We start from the raw sequence: 19509 nt of genomic DNA, 5'->3' as shown, positions 1-19509 counted from the left end.
TTAAGTGCTTACAATGTGCAAATCACTGTTCTAAGCGCTGGGGAGGTTACAAGGTGATCAGATTGTCCCACGGGGGGGCTCACAGTCTTAATCCCCATTTTACAGATGATGTAACTGAGGCACGGAGAAGTTAAGTGACTTGCCCAAAGTCACACACAGCAGACAATTGGCAGAGTCGGGATTCGAACCCATTACCTCTGACTCCAAAGCCCGTGCTCTTTCCACTGGGCCACGCTGCTTCTCCCATAACTCTTTGTTTAGTTTGCTAAACAAGAGTCATAATCCAGGTCCTTTCCTTTATGCCATTATCTTCACTTTGCTCATCTAGAATCTCTCATTTCCATGACCCCCATCTTCCCCACCAGATGCCGGCCAATCAGTCTCTGCAGCAGAAATCCCCGCATAGCCCCCCGACCTGTATCAAACTTCTCCAGCTTCCCTCCATCCTCTCAGCCAGGGACAAAGGGCTTCAGCCTGGCCTCTCCTTGGGATGCCTTTGCCCTCTAGACTGCAAGCTCTTCTCCAAACTGTAAATTCTGTGTGGGCAATCAATCAATCAATCGTATTTATTGAGCGCTTACTGTGTGCAGAGCACTGTACTGAGTGCTTGGGGAGTACAAGTTGGCAACATATAGAGACAGTCCCTACCCAACAGTGGGCTCACAGTCTAAGAGATCATACCTACTTATTCATTCATTCAATCATATTGATTGAGCACTTACTGTGTGCAAAGCAGTGTATTAAGCACTTACTACTCTAGTAGTAATGGCATTTATTAAGGGATTACTGTGCAAATCAATCAATCAATCGTATTTATTGAGCGCTTACTATGTGCAGAGCACTGTACTAAGCGCTTGGGAAGTACAAATTGGCATCACATAGAGACAGTCCCTACCCAACAGTGGGCTCACAGTCTAAAAAGCACATACTAAAATCTTTAAGGGAGTGTGAAAGGCCCCTGATCCCTCATGGGGCTCACAATCTAAAATTGTATTGTTCTCTCCACCTCAGTTAATATAGTGTTCTGCACAGAGTAACCACTCAGTAAATACCACTGATTGATTGATTGATTTCTCCTAGAGAGATGAAAATCTGATCCAGAGAAAAAAATGGAAACCTGGACCTTCTGTGGTTCCTGGGATTCCTGAAGGAATTTGCTCCAAGGGGCCCTGAGAGAGCAAAATCAACTCTTCCCTGCTCCAGAGGCTCTCCTGGAGATAAGATTATTGATCTCCCTGAGAGCAGGAAATGTGCATTTCATTTCTGTTGTACTCTCTCAAGTGCTTAGCAGGCTCACTAAATGCTTGGTAATTACCATCTATCGATTGATTCATTGATTGACAAGAAAAGTCAACTTCCAAGGATGGGAGCTTGGTTGAAAGCTCTCCCATAGGGATTTGGGACACAAACACCCACACCCACCCCCCAGCCCTCTCCCAGCTTCTATCAGCCAATCCACAATCTTTGCCTCAGCCTTCTAGATAGCGGTTTCCCATCTGACATGGGAGGAAAAGCTGAAAACTAAAATCTCAGCTACCATTTTACTGCCCCACACCTTGGAGCTAGCCCTGGGCCTGTACCACCCAGGGATCAGGAGCAGGCATGCTAGTGGAAGAGAACAATGCCCTTTGCAGAGTTAGGCCATTAACATGGAGCCCAAGGAAATCTGCCCAAAGTGTAACAGAGAGCCAAAGTGGAGCATTCCTTTGGGCCTGTTCCTTAATTTCCTTTAGGCCCACCGCCTGATTTCTTTTCATCCATTTGCACTAATCTCTGTTCCAGGATGACTTCTGTCCCGGATCCCTGACCACCGAGGAGACATCTTATTAGAGAGATGACAGGAAGGTAGATATCCCAACCCAGATTGCAACTCCAGCATTGACAAGGGGAAGAGGGAGCTGGGACGCAGGAAGAGGAAGAGCATCCATGGAGCAGTCTCCCTCTGGCTCCAAACAAGCCCAACCTTCCACTGCCCAGAGTAATAACCCAATAATCCAATTCCATGTCCTCAAGCACTATTTACAAGGAGGCTCTGCCAGGGGCATGACTGGCATCAGGGTTGGCGACCAAGGACCTGGTTGACTTTGGCCGTTCACCCAGAGTTCTCTATCCCAGGAGGAGAATGATTGGGTTCTTGATGAGCTCCCAAAGTCAATCATTACTGTGTGCAGCACACTGTACTAAGCACTTGGGAGAGTACAGTATAACAGAGTTGGTAGACACATTTCCGGCCCACAACAAACTTACAGTCTAAAGGGAGAGACACACATTAATATAAATAAATTATGGATAGGTATGTAAGTGTTGTGGGGCTGAGGGACGGGTGAGCAAAGAGAGCAAATCAGAGTGATGTGAAAGGGAGTAAGAGATGAGGAAATGAGGGTTTATCAGGAAAGGGCTCTTGGAGGAGATGTGCTTTCAATAAGGATTTGAAGATGGGGAGAGTAATTATCTGTCAGATATGAAGAGGGGCTGGAAGGTAGGGAAAAATAATAATAATAATAGTAATAATAATAAAAATAATTGATCGCTTACTATGAAGCCGAGCACTGCACTAAGCACTGGGATAGATACAAATTAATCAGGTCCAACATGGGGCTCACAGTCTAAAGTAGAAGGGAGAACTGGTATTAAATCCCCATTTTGCAGATGCAGGAACTGAGGCACAGAGTAGTGAAGGTTACACAGCAGGCAAGTGACAGAGCCAGGAGTAGAACCCAGGTCCTCTGGCTCCCAGCCCAGTCTCTTTCCACTAGATCACACTGCTCCCCAGGAAGCAGCCGAAGGAAGGAGGACTAGGCCTTAGGCTCCATCCTAGGGTTGGGGAGGGACAGTCAGTGGAGGAAATGTTTGCTCCTGAACCCAAGTCCGCAGATTTCTCCAGCAACCTCTTCTGGCCCATGAGGGAAACTCCAGAGGCCACTCCGCTCCCATTTCCCAGTCAGAAGGCCCGGGCTCACAGATATTATGTGACTTGTCTCAGGTCCAACATGACATCAGCAGGCCCTCTTTCTTGCCTGCCTGCCAATCTTCGAAGTCTGACTTTATAATAATGATAATAATGGCATTTATTATGCGCTTACTATGTGCAAATCACTGTTCTAAGCACTGGGGAAGTTACAAGGTGATCAGGTTGTCCCACTTGGGGTTCACAGTCTTCATCCCCATTTTACAGATGAGGGAACTGAGGCACAGAGAAGTGAAGTGACTTGCCCAAAGTCACACAGCTGACAATTGGCGGAGCCGGGATTTGAACCCATGATTTCTGACTCCAAAGCCCACGCTGTTTCCACTGAGCCATGCTGCTTCTCTACCCTCTTCATCACTTCCTGAGACTCCCAAAATATAGTTTTCTCACACTATCCTGATCTTTTTATGAGCCATGACTCAGAAAGAAAAGCCAATTGCTTTTACTAATTGAATATTGCATCTTTGAATAGATAGATAAGTAGGCAGATAGATTCATAGGTGAAATTATTTCTTCTATAGCCTTATCTGCTTTCTTCCGGCCCCCTCCACCAACCTCTGGTCCTGACGGCTCCTATTCCCTAAGCTGGATGGCTTTCCTGCCTACTCACTCTACTCCCAGCTTTACTACACTTACGTACGTATCGTTTTTCTCGGCCACTTCCCCTATTTTTTTTTTTTGGTGGTATTGGTTAAGTGTTTACTATGTGCAAGCCACTGTACCTCGGCCGCATAGGGTTCAATCTTAATCCCCATTTTACAGATGAAATGTCTCTGGGGCACAGAGAAGTTAAGTTACTTGTCCAAGGTCACACTGCAGGCAAGTGGCAGAGCTGGGCTTAGAACTCAGGTCCTCTGATGCCCAGGCCTGTGCTCTTTCCATCAAGCCACACTGCTTCCCTACCTGTAATTTATTTTAACATTTGTCTCACCCACTAGATTGTAAAGTCCTAGATTGTAAACTCTCTGAAAACTACTGAACTGGACTCTCCCAAGAGCTTAGTACAGTGCCCTCTGCCCACAGTAAGCATTCAATAAATACCATTGATCAACTGATTAATAATAATTATTATAATAATGGTATTTGTTAAGCACTTACTATGTGCCAAGTACTGTACAAAACGCTGAGATGGATACAAGCAAATCAGGTTGTACGCAGTCCCTATCTCTCATGGGGCTCACAGTCTTAATCCCCATTTTAAAGATGAGGTAACTGAGGCACAGAGAAGTGAAGTGATTGGCCCAAGGTCATACAGGAGACAAGTGGGAGAGCAGGATTAGAACCCAGGGCCTTCTGACTCCCAGGCTTGTGCTCTATCCACAAGGCCAAGCTGATCGTTGCATGACGCTCAAAGCAGGGCCTTGGGCTGGGATCTCTCTCTGCCGTGCCAGGGAAACCTCTGTTCTCTGACCTCAGCTGGCAACGGGGATTCATTGCTGTGGATCCCAGGTGCTTTCAGCACCATGACAGGTAGAACCTTCTGCCAAGCAGGGATAGAAAACTTGGAAAATGCAAGTGAATTATTAAGATTTTTTAAATGGTATTTTTTAAGGGCTTACTATGTGCAGGCACTTTACCAAGTCCTAGGGTAGACACGAGATAATAAGGTTTGGTACTTCCCAAGCTCCTTGTACTTCCCAAGTGCTTAGTACAGTGCTCTGCACACAGTAAGAGCTCAATAAATATGATTGATTGATTGATTGATTGGTACAGTCCCTGTCCCCAGTAGGGCTCGCCGTCTTAATCTCAAAGGCACTGAGAAGTTAAATGACTTGCCCGCGGTCACACAGTAGTCAAATGGCAGAGCTGGGATTAGAACCCAGGTCCTTCTGACTCCCACGTGCTCTAACCATCAGACAACACTGCTTCTCCACTAGACCACCTACTTCTGAGTCCAAGAGTATATTTTAGCCTCAATATCTAGCTATGTGGATTCCGAACCCATTTTTGAATTAGCTGCATTTTTAGGTCTGAATTATCAGGGAAATTTAATGGTGTAGGTTCAACCTGGGTTACCCTGGAGATTACTGCTTCTTCAGATAGCCACAGCTGACCTAAACCCCCCAAATCTGTATGTATTAATGAATTAATTGCTAAGTATCATTCTTAATTAGTAGGTAAGCACTGTCCTTCAAAATGAGGACCTGGACCAGTGACCTATCTCCAGAAAGGTGATAATGAAACCATCCTTTCTTGGCTTTAATTTGCACCCTTTATTCACCCCCTCCCTCAGCCTCACAGCACTTATGTTCACACCTAATTTATTTCTTTATATTAATGTCTGTCTCCCCCTCTAAACTGTAAGCCCCATGTGGTCAGGGAATGTGTCTGTTATATTGTTGTGTTGTACTTTCTCAAATGCTTAGTAAAGTGCTCTGCATACAGGAAGCACTCAATAAATGCAATTGATTGATTGATTTGCTTAGAGTTCTCCAAGGGCAGAGACTCCCTGCTCTCTCTGTCAGTCTCTGGTTTGCAGGGGTGAGGGGTTGGGCAATTGTCTGAACCTGTTTGGACAAAATAAGGAGGAAGTCCATACCTGGAATGGGGTAGACCCTCCCTTCACCTGGCAGGGGTGAGGCCATTTGAAAACCCATGACTGTGGCTCCTTGAAGCGCTCCCAGTTTGGCAATCTGGTCTGCTCCAGAAAGCCCAGCCTGCACACTCCGCTCTTCTGGCACTAACCTTCTCACCGTGCCTCGATCTCAACTGTCCCATCGTCGACCCCTGGCCCACGTCCTACCTCTGTCCCGGAATGCTCTCCCTCCGCAAATCCGCCAAAAGATCACTCTTCCCCCCTTCAAAGCCCTACTGAAGGCTCACCTCCTCCAAGAGGCCTTCCCAGACTAAGCTCCCCTTTTCCTCAGCTCCTCCTCCCATCCGCATCACCTCAACTCACTCCCTTTGCTCTTCCCCCACCCTTACCACACAGCACTTATGCATTTATGTATATATGCATAATTCTATTTATATTGATGCCTGTATACTTGTTTTGATGTGTACTTATCTATAATTTTATTTATTTATATTGATGCCTGTTTACGTGTTTTATGTCTGTCTTCCCCCTTCTAGACTGTAAGCCCTGTGTGGGCAGGGATTGTCCCTCCTAATTGCTGAATTATAGTTTCCAAGCGGTTAGTACAGTGCTCTGCACACAGTAAGTGCTCAATAAATACAATTGAATGAATGAATGAATGAAAGGACTGGTCCCTAGGATAAGGCTTGGCCTGGAAAACCCTTCAGCCTGGAATATCCCAACGTTTCAAAGGCAGTGTCACAAAGCGGTGGGTGAAGATAATCAAAAGTGCTGAGCGTCATGCTTTTAGCTAACCAAACTCGATTCTGAATGTTTTCCTCAGTTACCAGGACCATCCTCAGTTTCGCTCACTGGCGATCAAGAAATCCAGTGTAAGACCCTTGTGGGCAGGGAATGTGCTTCTCAACTCTGTTGAACTGTACTCTCCCAAGTGCTCAGTACAGTGCTCTGCACACAGTAAGTGCTCAGGAAATACAACAGATTGATTGCTATCATTGGGTTTCTATCGTTTTTCAGCTGACTCTCCCCTTCCGCACCCTCCTCGGATCCCCACGCAAAACCTCAACAACCTCCTAGGAGATTGAGTGCAACATCCTGGCCTAGGAATCCCAAGGGGAGAACCTGCCCTGAGACACCATGCTTAGCACAAGAAGAGTGAGGGGGTGAGGTCCAACACAGTCCCTGTCTTTTATGGGGCTCGCAGACTTAAGGGGGAGGGAGAACATATATCGAAGACCCATTTTACAGACGAGGAAACCGAGGCCCAGAAAAGTTAAGTGACTTACCTAAGGTCACAAGAGTAGGCAAAAGGCAGAGTCAGGATTAGAACCCAGGTCCCCTGACTCCCAGGACCGTGGTCTTTCCACCCGACCACACTGATTCCTTGCTAGGGCACACAGAAGAACAAGGAAGACTGAGGAGAGAGGCCACCATGACATCTCTGGTTCTCGCTCTCTATTTCCCTGTCCCTGGGGTTGTCTGTTCCATCGCAGGCTGGAGCATTCGCTATTACCCAACCCAGGCAGAGCACAGGGTGCATCAGCTGAAAGTAATTTACTCGGGCCCAGCTGCCAGTGGGATAAGATTTTTCCTTCGTTTGTTTACTTTGAAATGCTTTTTTAAAAGCCAAAATACACAAGGCAGCCAAATTGCTGACATGTGTGTCTGCTCGCAGCTCAAAAGGCCATTGCATTCTTCCTCGTTCTCCTGGGCTACACTCCACGGCTGTTTATTTAAAGGCCGCAGAACACTTTAGCACTATTAAGATGCATGTTTCAGAGTAAATGGAAAAAAGGTCCCTCAAAGGGAAAAACAGGGCTCGGATTTATTTCTGCTCACCGATCTGTTTTGCCAGTGAACCCCCTTTGTTTGCCCCCTTGGCCCCGTTACCTCCATCTTCCCAATGCTCTGCACACAGTAAGCGCTCAATAAACACGATTGATTGAATGAATTCACCCATTCATGGCACATCAGCAGCTAAACGGTTCCCTCAAGAGGGAAAGCGAGTCCCCTCCCCTCTAGGCCCTGAGACCTGGTTAATCCTCAAACAGCACCAGTGATCTAGGGAGTCCTGGGCTTGCGCAGAGGCAGAGATCATCAGCTGGGATTTTCCCCTTCTTGGTAAAATGGGCAGTGGGATGGAACTATCTTGACTCCAGTTCCTTAACTATTCTCTTCCCATTACAAGCGGTTCCACCTCTTCCCAGCTGTTATTGGCGAAGTTATCAGCAGCATCTAATGTTGACCAGGTGCCTTAGGGGCAGGGGCTTGTCCTTCCCCCCAACCCAGCCCCAAGGAAGTGGGTTTGCCTGGCCCTGGGGAGCCCTGACTGAAATCCTCTTCCATCATTTGCTTATTGGTGAGGGTGGGGCCTCCCAGAACAGAGATCCTTTCCATTTCCAACTCCAGCGCCACTTCAGAACATCTACCACAGAAACCTTGAGGATGATCATGATGATGGTGATGGTATTTGTTAAGAGCTTATTCAGTGCCAAGCACAGTACTAAGCACTGGGGTACATACAAAGATAATCAGGTTGGGCACAGTCTCTGTCCCACATGGGATTCCCAGTCTAAGTGGGAGGGGGAACAGGTATCGAGCCACCTTGAAACACATCCAAGAGCTTAAAGGACCCCTCAAGGCAGAATCCAGTCCAGTCCCCTGCCTCAAGCCAAGAGAATGACTAAACCACCTGGGACTGGTAGATGACAGTGAGAGAGAGAGTGTGAGCAAGAGACCCCATGGTGGGGGGAAGGGGGTGTGTGTGTGTATTTTATACTGGAAGGTCTCCATGGACAGGGACCTCATTGCTGGTTCCAGGATTTAATCCTGTTTCCTCTTGCCTTCCACAAAACTTGCCCCCTAAAGGATGCTGAGAAGAGGCAGAGGAGGAGGAAGCCAAATATTTAGACTGTGAACCTCATGAGGGACAGGGACTGTGCCCAACCTGATTAACTTGTATCTACACCAGCACTTAGAACAGTGTTTGACACATAGTAAGCGCTTAACAAGTACCATTAAAGAGGTCCCAACAGTCAATCATTGGTTTATTGAGCACTTACTGTGGGCAGAGAACTGTGCTAAGCACTTGGGAGAGTTCAATACAACAGAGTTGGGAGACATGTTCCCTTCCCCCCAAGAGTTTACAGTCTCGAGGGGGAAATTTGGAGAGGGAGCCAGGAGATGCCAGGGCCATCAGAGAAAGGGCTCCAAGCCCTTCAGAGAAGCTCATCCATTCATTCAATCGAATTTATTGAGCGCTTATTGCGTGCAGAGCACTGTACTAAGCACTTGGGAAAGTACAATATAGCAATAAACAGACACAATCCCTGTCCGCAGCCCAGGCCTTCCCAGATCCACTCGGTAGATGGAGGGGAAAGAGGGAAGGAGGGGCCTCTCTGTCTCCTGTTCCCTGAAGCCTCCTGCCCATAGTTAAGCATGATTTATTATGGGCATAGGAAGAGTTCTGCCCTCTTCCTCCCCTCCCTGTGCCCCTCCCCTGCCCTCCCTTGGGCCCTGCCTCAGGGAGAGGCAAGCAAATTGAACCCTACCTACACATCAAGCAAAAATTCCCCACTCTCGGCTTCAAGGCTCTCCATCACCTTGCCCCCTTCTACCTCACCTCCCTTCTCTCCTATTAGGTTGCCGACTTGTACTTCCTAAGCGCTTAGTACAGTGCTCTGCACACAGTAAGCGCTCAATAAATACAATTGATTGATTCTCTCCTTCTCCAGCCCAGCCCACACCCTCCGCTCCTCTACCGCTAACCTCCTCACTGTACCTCGTTCTTGCCTGTCCTGCCATCAACCCCCGGCCCATGTCCTCCCCCTGGCCTGGAATGCCCTCCCTCCACACATCCGCGCTCTCTTCCTCCCTTCAAAGCCCTACTGAGAGCTCACCTCCTCCAGGAGGCCTTCCCAGACTGAGCCCCCTGTTTCCTCTCCTCCTCCCCATTCCCCCTGCCCTACCTCCTTCCCCTCCCCACAGTACCTGTATATATGTTTGTACAGATTTATTACTCTACTTGTACATATTTACTATTTATTTTCTTAATGATGTGCATCTAGCTTTATTTCTATTTATTCTGATGACACCTGTCCACATGTTTTGTTTTGATGTCTGCCTCCCCCTTCTAGACTGTGAGCCCGTTGTTGGGTAGGGACCGTCTCTATATGTTGCCAACTTGTACTTTCCAAGCGCTTAGTACAGTGCTCTGCACACAGTAAGCGCTCAATAAATACGATTGAATGAATCAATGAATGAACCCTCCCCCAAGAGAGATCCCGCCAGAGGCCATCTACGGACCCTCCCCATCCCCACAGCTGCTGCCAACCTTCCAGCAGCACCCCCTGCTCCTCTCCCGCAGGCCCGTGGAGCAAGTTCACAAACAGTGGCTGACGGGTGTGTTTCTTCTTTCCAAAACATTTCTCACCCGCAGAGGAGGGAGGGAGGTTTGTGTTTTGTTTTTGTTTTTTCTTTTAAAAAAAAACTTACCAAGAATCCAGGGGACAATTGATGCATCCCAGCACCAGAAGGCGGTGGGAATCCCCCCCTGCCCCGACGCCAGCAGAGGAGAGGCCCTCATCTGTCTGGGCTGGGGAAAGGGCCACCCTACTCGGAGTCCGTCTTGGATCTTCTGGGTTGTCCCAGTGCACTGACAGCATCCCTCTGGCCCCCCAGCCCTGTGACTAGAAAGGCCGCTGTTCCCTGCCCCCGGGAGGCTGCTTCAGTGGGGAGGCTTTAACCGGCTAAGATTTTTTTTAATGGTGTTTGTTAAGCATTTACTATGTGCCAGGCACTCTACTAACTGCTGGGGTAGAAGCAGCGTGGCCTAGTGGAAAGAGCCCGGGATTGGGAGGCAGAGGTCATGGGTTCTAATCCCGGCTCTGCCACTTGTCGGCTGTGTGACTTTAGGCAAGTCACTTAACTTCTCTGTGCCTCAGTTACCTCATCTGTAAAATGGAGATTAAGACTGTGAGCCCCATGCGGGACCACCTGATCACCTTGCATCCGCCCCAGCGCTTAGAACAGTGCTTTGCACATAGTAAGCGCTTAACAAATGCCATCATTATTATGCAAGATAATAATAGAGACAAGGACTGTGTCCAATCCGATGAGCTTTTATCTTCCCCTGTGCTCAGTACAGTGCCCGTCATGTAGGAAGCACTTAATAACATTAAAAATAAAAACTGTGCCAAGGAAAATCCCAGGGCACTGGCACTGCTCATGATTTCAGCCTGGCTGGTGGGGTGGGCCTGCCCCCAGCCCACTCCCCACCTCCCAGGGGCTTGGGACCTAGAACCAGCCAAAGAGGCAAGAGGAGAGTTGCAGGTGAGAAGCAATGTGGCTTAGTAGAAAGTCAGGAGTCAGGAGACCTGGGTCCTAATCTTGACTCTGCCACTTGCCTGCTGTTTGACTTTAGCTTCTTGGTGCCTCGGTTTCCTCATCTGTGAAATGGGGATTAAATATCTGTTTTTCTTCCTCAGACTGTGAGTCTCTAATGGGACAGGGACTGTATTGTTCTGTATTTCCCACTTTGCTTGGCACACAGTAAGCACTTAATAAATACCACTTAATACCCCCTCTCCATCCCCCCATCTTACCTCCTTCCCTTCCCCACAGCACCTGTATATATGCTTGTACATATTTATTATTCTATTTATTTATTTTACTTGTACATATCTATTCTATTTATTTTATTTTGTTAGTATGTTTGGTTTTGTTCTCTGTCTCCCCCTTCCAGACTGTGAGCCCACTGTTGGGTAGGGACTGTCTCTATATGTTGCCAGCTTGTACTTCCCATGTGCTTAGTACAGTGCTCTGCACACAGTAAGCGCTCAATAAATACGATTGATTGATTGATTATTTCTGTGGGGGCCAGGACACTTGGTGCCTAGTCTGCCTCTTCCTCTGTCCTTAACCTCTCTGGGCCTCAGTTTCCCTACCTGTGAAATAGGGAGATGCCATCCCAGCCCTCCCTTACTCCCAGGGCAGTGGGAAGATAAAATGACGGGAAAACTGTGAAAGAACTTTGAGCTGAGGGTTGATTACAGATTCGATGTTTCAAACCAGTGCTCCTCCCCCTGTAAAATAAAATGTATGTGGGGCAGCAGGGGCTCCTGTCAGCCTGGACATCTCCTTCCCCTCTTTCTCTCTCCTTCCTCCCTCCTTCCCTCCCTCTCTCCCCACAAGCCGTCTCACTTGAAGGCTTTTGCAGTGTATTGTATTTCTTTCCTTTGCCAAAATGTGCTTCCTGCTCCCGAGCAGAGTTAACAGAGGGTGACCCGCAGCTTCCTCCTTTTGGCCCCCAAGTGCCGGCCACCACTGCTTGGGCCAGACCCCGTCCCCCCACCCAGGGTTGGGACCATCTGTCGGAGGGCTTCCTGAAAGCCATGGCCAAGTCAGACCACACCTGCAGGGTGCGGGGGGAGTTGGGGAGGAGGACAGACAGCCCCAGAGAAAGCCTAGCCTGGCCTCCTCCCTTGTTGCCCAGGGCCACAGGTTTGGTGGGTTGAGGGAGGAGAGGAGGGGGCACAAGCAAGATGCTGAAAGCCAGATGGGCTTGCACACACTGAGAGGTGGAGCAGGGCAGAACAGGCTATTGTCCAGAACAGGTTGCTCCCGCCGGTTAGCCTGGCCATTCCTCCCTCTGAGAGAAAATCAGGAGATGGCAGCTATAAACCCTCTCCCACCCCTGGACCCTGCAGGCCTTCATCCTGGTGGGACTGAGAGTCACTTCATGTCTCACAGCAGCACTTCTCACAGGACAGCAGCAGCAGCAGGAAGGGATCTGCCGGGGAAAGGAAGTCCCCTGAAGTCTGGCCCATCCCTAACTCCGCCCCTAATACACTTAGGACCCACAGGAAACCACCCCGAGAGTCAAGATAGCACAGCTGACCTGTGGCTATGTAGTGGCCTGCCTTCTGGGCACCTCTATTGGAGGGGCATCATGGACAGAGTTGAGTATCCCTCAAAAAAGGAATCCTTTTGGGGAGAATTTTCCCTGAGTCTCAGTCTCCTCCCTTCACAGTTGCCCAGCCATGGCTCTCCTAGCCTCAGTGTGTAGTAGCTGGAGGCACAGCTCTTACCCAGGAAATGGTTGGCTCAATCTTCTCCCCTCACTCAGCGAACTGAAGCCTGCCCAGTAGACTGGAAAATTCAAAGTACGTCCTTTCCTTCATAGTTGGAGGGTTTTCCCCATTTCCTGCATACCCATGTATTGGTTTCAAATAGTAAGACATTCTCCAAGACCTCGGCCTTCACGAGACCAGGCCACCACACTCTCCTCTCTCACCTCTCTAAGCCCTTCCACCACTCTGCCTGTGACTTGCACACCGTCTTCCTCCTCCTTCTGCCTCTCCATCTTCCCAACTTGCCTTCCCTGTGGATTCAATGCTCAGGGCGTCTGCTCCTGAGACTTCATATGTGGGCAGGGAACGTGCCTATCAACTCTGTTGTCTTGTACCCTCCCAAGTGCTTAGTACAGTGCTCTGCACACAGTAGGAGCTCAATAAATACGATTGATTGATTGATCCCCATCAGGACTCCAGGCTTGAAATCACCGCAGTGTTCCACTTAATGGTCAAAGTTAGAGAATACAGGTATATTTTCCACCAGGTGCATAGAAGATGTCACCTCTCCCTACCTCCACTGGTCCCAAAAAGTCTTCCAGCCCAGGTGTAGCTCTTGATCAAGAAGATGTGCTGTAGACAAGATTCATTTGGGATTGCAGGAGTATTCCTGGAGGTAATATGGATTTCTAGGATGCCTGGTTCACCGTGACCTGATAATTCAACACTCTTCCTTGTTACAACAGGATTCTCATCCAGCCTGACCCTTCAGAGCAACCCTGAGCCACCTGCTCCCTGTCTTACCACAGCTATTCTGAAAGACAGGGATTTTGGGGGTTTACACCCGACTTTTGGCCGGGAAACAGAGAAGCCGAGTTGCCGGCAGCCACAAGAGGGAGCCTGTATCTGCCATTAACACCCACAAAAAACCCAAAAAACCACAAAATTGAGTCTTTAGGATTTAAGATTTCAGTGGGTGTTTTTGTCAAATAAATTAAAATTAAAATTCCTTTCAATTAACAACGGCATCAGTGAGCGATCGTGCCTCTGACTCACTCCGCCTCAGAAGGGGTTTGAGAAGCAGCAAGGTCTCGTGGATAGAACGTGGGCCAGGGCATCAGAGGACCTGAGTTCTAATCTCCACTCAGTCACTTCCCCGCTGCTATGCGACCTTGGGCATGTCGTTTAACTTCTCTGCGCCTCATTTACCTCATCTGTAAAATGTGGATTAAGATTGTGAACCCCAGATGTACAAATGGACTGTGTCCAGCCCGATTAGCTTGTGTCTACCCCGGCGCTTCGTACAGTGCCTGGCACGTAGTCAGTGGTTAACAAATGCCATTTAAAAAAATAAAGGGGGTTGGGGTCACAGAAACCTCTCTGACATTTCTGGGCTAGACACAGCAAAGTTATTCACTGGATTTATTTGTAAGTTATGTTTGCAGGCCCCTTCCCTGGAAAAGTGCAACTTCAGCACATCCTCTTTCTGTCTCCCCCCTCTAATTCTAGGAAAGCCAGTCCTCAGAGAGACTTATTTGGACCAGGACCAGGAGAGCCCCTCCAACCTCCCCAACAAACACACACACACACACACACACACACACACACACACTTTGGAACCAAAGGAGGCAGGATTCACCTATGAACTTGGAACTATATCCCTGAAGCACTTGATATTCATTCCACCCCCACCCCACAGCACTTACGTTCATATGTATCCTTCCCCTCTCCCATTTCCCTTAGCTGTAATTTATTTTAATGTCTGCCTCTTCCTCTAAACTGTAAGCTCCTGTGGGCAGGGACTATATCTACCAACTCAACTGAATTAATAATTGTGATATTTGTTAAGCGCTTCTTATGCGCTAAGCACTGTACTAAGCACTAGGGTAGATACAAGATAATTGGGTCCCACATGGAGCTCCCAATCTAATTAGGAGGGAAAAACAGGTTTTGAATCCCTATTTTGAAGATGAGGGAACTGAGGGACAGAGAAGTTGAGCAACTTAACCAAGGTTACACAGGAGGTAAGTGGTAGAGCTGGGATTAGAAAGCAGGTCCTCTGTTTTCCAAGCTCATGCTCTTCCCATTAGCCATGCTGCTTCCCAAGGACTACTCTCCCAAGCACTTAGTACAGTGCTCCGCACACAGTAAGTGCTCAATAAATACCATTGATTGATTGATTCTTCAGAATCCTCCTGCTCTATCCCTCACTACCCTCCAAGCGACAAGACCAAAATGATGGAGAACTTTCCAGTACTGAATAAAGAAAATCCCCCTTCAGTCTTCCATCATCCCTGGTCTTGTCTCTAACCATCTTTCTGGCCAGAAAGCTCCTCCTAAAGCCTAACCACTCACCATCTTTCTGGCCAGAAAGGTCTCCCTAAAGCCTATCTTCAGTAGGTCTTTCCCTCTCCAGTCACCAAAGCCCTAACTGTGTCTCCTTGGCTTAATTCAAGTTGCCTCTCAGCAGTGTCTTCTAGCCACTGTGGCCAATTCTTCCCTTGAGTGGAGTGTAGCTAGACATTGGGGCAACATCCAAAAAAGAGACAAAAGCTTTTGACAAAAGTCTTATCTAGATACTAATAAAATGACTGAGTAACTTTGTGAGCATTATTAAGTGCTAAAGGCTGCTGCTATTGAATTAATAACAATCAAAAGCTACTCTAAATCCCTAAATCTCCCTTCCTAGTTCCTCAGTCCCCTCTCAGAATCGCAACTGGAGAGTTTCCAATACACTACCAGCCTCGGCTAGAGGAGGCGATTCAAGCAGAGGCATACCCATTCCATTCCTAGCTTGGTCAGTGGCTAGCGAGTGGAAGACAATTTACTACAAGTCAAAACTCACTTGCGCTGGGCAGCAGTGGCATGGGAGAGAGTTGAGGGCGGAGACTAAAATTTACTGCATAGAAGGAGGCAATGGTAAACCACTTCTGTATTTTTACCAAGAAAACTCTATGGACACACCACCAGAATAACTGCAGATGGAGAGAGTCACTATGGGTCAAAAATGACGCAACAGCATAAGACAAGACAGATTCAATATTCCTGACCTCTAAACAGACAATTAAATTTCTTTGCTCTATGGCCAAATGATCTTTTTTCTAGCAGAGTAGACCATGAGGTCCATATCTATTTTCAATTTACTAAAGATATAATTATATATAATATATATTACTATAACCATAACTATATGACTAGACAGAGTCATGTTCTTTTATTGTTCAATTTATGTTGGTTTGTCCTCCAAATAGGATTGCCAGGTCCCAAAGGCAGGAATTGCATTTTATACCCACTAGGTATTCACAAACACTAGTCCTTTCTTTACTCTCACCAAACTGCTTCCTTGAGAGATGTTTTAAGCAGGTGAGAACCAAAGGTCAAGGATGTCAAGCCTCTCTATAAATTGACAAGGTCCCACTGAAAATAGCCCCTTTACTGGCCAGCTGATGTCCTTGCATATTTGTTGGGCAAGAAGGATCTTCAAAAAGCATCGTGACACCCAAAAGGGGTTATACTCTATCACCAGGAAACCAAAGCGTTCCCTAGTTCCAACGGTGACCTCTTCTCCTAAAACATGGAAATCAAGGAGTCACACCAGAACCCTGGCTTTCCCCCTCTTTGCCAATTCCTCAAGTCCTGCAGCAGGTTCTACTTATTACTTCCCATGTGGCAAGCAACCATGACATGGGTCTGCAATTTTCTGACACTAATTGTTAATTTCATTCACGTGATTACAAGCTCTGGCAAAATGGAGAGCGCAGACTATAACAAAATGCTTTCCTTGCTGCCAGCAAAAGACCTCTGTGTTGAATTTTCATGCGTCTGCTCTCTATCTGCCAAAGAAACGTCAAGATAAATTCCTTGAAGATGGCTTTATGGTTTTAACTCAGATTTGACACTGGCTTGTTCTAAAATTTTCCCCCCAAAACCCTACAGCTCCATATGAACATCGATTGATTAAAGCAGTGTAATAAAGGTCGATGGTCTCTATCTTGAACATTAATCCTTCGGAGGCTGTCAAAAGGATGAAGGAATATTAATAGGAAACAGAAGCTGGCCAACCAGTGTGTCTGAATGTAGACCATGGATGGAGGCTCGCTCTCTCTCAATCTCTCTCAATTCATCATCATCATCATCATCATCAATCGTATTTATTGAGCGCTTACTGTGTGCAGAGCACTGTACTAAGCGCTTGGGAAGTACAAATTGGCAACATATAGAGACAGTCCCTACCCAACAGTGGGCTCACAGTCTAAAAGGGGGAGACAGAGAACAAAACCAAACATACTAACAAAATAAAATAGAATAGATATGTACAAGTAAAATAAATAGAGTAATAAATATGTACAAACATATATACATATATACAGGTGCTGTGGGGAAGGGAAGGAGGTAAGATGGGGGGGATGGAGGGGGGACGAGGGGGAGAGGAAGGAAGGGGCTCAGTCTGGGAAGGCCTCCTGGAGGAGGTGAGCTCTCAGCAGGGCCTTGAAGGGAGGAAGAGAGCTAGCTTGGCGGATGGGCAGAGGGAGGGCATTCCAGGCCAGGGGGATGACATGGGCCAGGGGTCGATGGCGGGACAGGCGAGAACGAGGTACGGTGAGGAGATTGATTTGGGAGTGCCCCTTGGACAAAATACAGCTCCACGTCAGGCCCCTTCACCTTTCCTGACTAGAGATTGATCAATCATTGGTACATATTAAGCAATTATCATATACAGAACACTGTACTAAACTGCCCGCATCATCTTTGTGCAGAAATGCTCTGGGCACGTTACTCCCCTCCTCAAAAATCTCCAGTGGGTACCAATCAATCTGCGCATCAGGCAGAAACTCCTCACCCTGGGCTTCAGGGTTGTCCATCACCTCGCCCCCTCCTACCTCACCTCCCTTCTCTCCTTCTCCAGCCCACCCCGCACCCTCCACTCCTCTGCCGCTAATCTCCTAACCGTGCCTCGTTCTCACCTGTCCCGCCATCTACCCCCGGCCCACGTCCTCCCCCGGCCTGGAATGCCCTCCCTCCGCACAACCGCCAAGCTAGCTCTCTTCCTCCCTTCAAAGCCCTACTGAGAGCTCACCTCCTCCAGGAGGCCTTCCCAGACTTAGCCCCCTTTTCCATCCCTCCCACCCTACCTCCTTCCCCTCCCCACAGTGCCTGTGTATGTTCGTACAGATTTATTATTCATTTTACTTGTACATATTTACTATTCTATTTATTTTGTTAATGATGTGCATCTAGCTTTATTTCTATTTGTTCTGACGACTTGACACCTGTCCACATGTTTTGTTTTGTTGTCTGTCTCCCCCTTCTAGATTGTGAGCCCGTTGTTGGGTAGGGACCGTCTCTATATGTTGTCAACTTGTACTTCCCAAGTGCTTAGTACCGTGCTCTGCACACAGTAAGTGCTCAATAAATACGATTGAATGAATGAATGAATAGGAGGAGTTCAGCACAATAAAGTTGATGGACACAGAATCTGCCCTCCAGGAGTTTGCAATCTATGCCGGGGAGGGTCACAAGAGAACCACTTGAAGTGGACTTAAAAATGACCCCTGAAGGCCTTCCATCTTCTACCCTCCCACATCCCAATTTTCCCCAACCAAGCAGATAATGAATTTCTCACCTTGGCCCAACTTCATAATAACAATAATAATAACAGTAATGGTATTTGTTAAGAGCTTACTATGTTTCAAGCACGTTCTAAGTGCTGGGGTAGATACGAGTTAATCAGGTTGGACAGTTCCTGTCCCACATGGGGCTCACAGTCTTAATCCCATTTTACAGTTGAGGTAACAGGCACAGAGAAGTTAAGTAACTTGCCGAAGGTCACACAGCAGACTAGTGGCACAGCCTAGATTAGAACCAGGTCCTTCTTACTCCCAGGCCTGTGCTCTATCCACTAGGCCACACTGCTTCTCAACTTCATAGTGCCCTGTCCCCGACTCATCCAAATTCCCCAAATGAAGCTAATTCAAATAATTAACCACTGCCTTCTTAGAGTTAATGCTGGAAACTTTATACCAATCTCACCATCTACTCCAGTAGGAAATCCAGGGACTCTTTTGTACAAAATTCAGCTCCATTTAAGGCATTTTTCATCTTTCCTGGCCAGAGATGCCATGGGAAGAATTAAACTAAGTCAACCCAACAGACGCAATATACAGGTTCATTTTTATTGAAGAAATACAAATGGCAGTTACGTACATTTCAAATATTTTCCTAACACTATTCAATGGGTTTTGCTGACAATCTTAAATCAAGCTATTACTAAATTCCAAAGATTCTGGAAAATCAGAGATGGTCAAACACTACCTGGAATGGGTTTTTTAATGCTGAGGGTTTTTTTTAATCAGATATGAGCCATGTCTTCTCTTCAACTCATAACACCGATCGACAGTAATGTATTAGCATTTTTCTTTGCAGTTTAAAACCCTTTTAACTGAAGGAGAGATGAATTCATTAAACAGGCTTTCCAGAAAGGGCATGCTTGATTCATTTGCATTAAACTATCAAATTAAAGGAATACCGTCTTGTAATTATATTTCCTTATTATCATACCCTAATCTGACCTTTTCAGTTTTTACCTGCGGCAATTCTTGTACACGACGTTCACTAAGCCTGCAATAAGGTGCCTACTAGCATTCTGTCTGTGGGTTTTCCCCCCACCCAAATTAAAACAAGAAACAAAATGCCTGGTTATTTTGTTGGCTAATGTCTTACTTTAAATGCTGCCAAAATAATAGTAGGGGAGATTATGATTTCTCCAACAAATCCCTCTCCCCCACCGCCCCTGCCCCCCAAAAAATATCACTTATTTTGGGGTCAAAATAGAGGATATGAGGATATGACTGTAGCATGAAACTCAACTTTTGGCCTTAGGAGTTTGATGGATCTTATGAAAAAATTACATCTAATTCTGTTTGAACCAAGTGCAA

The 19509-nt window shown here is 47.1% G+C and overlaps 1 non-coding gene across 1 annotated transcript; it reads left to right on the top strand.

The window, feature by feature from the left end:
- The first annotated feature begins 15272 nt into the window (after positions 1-15272).
- LOC119927990 lies at positions 15273-15409 on the top strand. Its single transcript, XR_005450952.1, has one exon. It is a non-coding gene; the product is annotated as a small nucleolar RNA SNORA7 (small nucleolar RNA).
- The last annotated feature ends 4100 nt before the right edge of the window (positions 15410-19509 follow it).

Source organism: Tachyglossus aculeatus, chromosome 4, assembly GCF_015852505.1.
Source record: "Tachyglossus aculeatus isolate mTacAcu1 chromosome 4, mTacAcu1.pri, whole genome shotgun sequence".
Classification (NCBI taxonomy): domain Eukaryota; kingdom Metazoa; phylum Chordata; class Mammalia; order Monotremata; family Tachyglossidae; genus Tachyglossus; species Tachyglossus aculeatus.
This window is presented reverse-complemented; position numbering and strand designations above follow the sequence as displayed.